Consider the following 1,580-nt stretch of genomic DNA (forward strand, 5'->3'; position numbering starts at 1 on the left):
GGCAGCGTAGCCGGGGTGGCAGCAGGGGAGGCTTGGCTGAGCCGTGGGCACGTCCCTTGACACGGTTCGGTCGGGCTGCCACGGCCACACTGCTCGTCACCCAGGCACGGTCCGTGAACACCCCTCGCCCGTAGACGCAGCCCACCGCTGCTGCGTCCCATACACCGCGCTCCCCAGAGCGACTGCTCCAGAGCTCCTGGCCTGATCTGCAGCGGTGCTGAGCTCCTGCCACCCAGGAGAAGGGGCCAGCCAGGCCAGGAACTCACCTCCGCACATCGGGCCCCCCTTTGGCCAGGCAAGTCTCGGGGCCGATCTGCCCCTGTTGACCCCCTCGCTTTGCCCCTCCTTGTAGGCCTGCCCCCGGGGGTGCCCTTGCACAGATAAAAGCTTTCTTTCTTTTTGTGCTGGTTAATTTCTAACCCTGGGGTGGGGGCGCTGCCAGGCCAGGGAGGGGCAGGCCCATGCACAGATGACATTACAACGAGGCTAATGACTTCGGCAACGACATGCGATCCTGCGGTGCGAATTTTCTCAGGGGCTGGATCTGCAGGGGCGCCTGGACGCCCCTCCCCGGGACAGAATCCATGACAAAAGGGGCTGGGCTGGAGAGGCCGGGCTCTTTCTGGGGGCTGGGAGAAGTGGCCCCCATCAAGCTCTGGCTGCTATAAGAGCAGTAGCATCACCCCGGCTCCAGGCTTCTCAGCCTTTTGTCACCGGCTCGTAAAAGCCCTTGTAACTCCAAGGCCGGGCTCTTTGATGAGCCGCAGCCTCTGGTTGGCACCTGGGTGTGAATTGTGTCTCTGGCCCCCTCTGCAGAGGGACTGACAAAGGGAGAGAATGGGGGGCTCCCAGCCCCATCTCACATTCCCAGTCAGCGAATACCTCAAGGGCGCAAAATCCAGGGCAGGTGCAGAGTGGGAATTTACCCCCCCACACACTGCCCACGGGTCTCCCCAGTGCTGCGGAGGGGGCATTCTCGCAGTGAGCAGCCCGGTCAGGCAGTGCTGGCCCAGTCGGGAGTTGCCGTTAGAGACAGGACAGAGTGAGCGGAGAGGGCATTGCCCAGGGCCTTGTCCAGTCTAATTTCATGTCCCTCAAAGAACGGGTCTCCACAGCCCCACAGATCGCCTCTACTCATCCTGCCTCAAATCATAGCCACACGGCCACCAGTTACCCAGGACACAACGAGGACTCGCTCTGCCCTGGCCAGGGGAAGGCACAGGTCACCTGCTGGGGCAGGTTGGAATCAGCGACCTACAAGTGACAGGGCACTGACCCTGGTCCCGTTGCCTCACGCCCCTACAGCCCGAACTTTGGCAAGCGGCAAGAGGGGAGCCGAGCGCCCTGGTCTGGGAAGGGCTGAGGCAGGTGCTGAGCAGAAGCAGACGAAAGCTGATGTTCTGGGCTCTGTACTGGAAAGGGCTCCGGACAGCAGCTCTGCTCCACTCCAGCCGGAGAAAGCCCAGGTGCCTGACGCCAGCCGAGGGTGCTGAGCTGTCACCGGGAGGAGGGCGGGATAAGAACATGGACAGACCAGAATAGAATGAACTTACGGACACCAGCAAAGGAAGAGAGCGGGT

This window comes from Natator depressus, chromosome 7, assembly GCF_965152275.1.
Source record: "Natator depressus isolate rNatDep1 chromosome 7, rNatDep2.hap1, whole genome shotgun sequence".
In the NCBI taxonomy this organism is placed as follows: Eukaryota; Metazoa; Chordata; order Testudines; family Cheloniidae; genus Natator; species Natator depressus.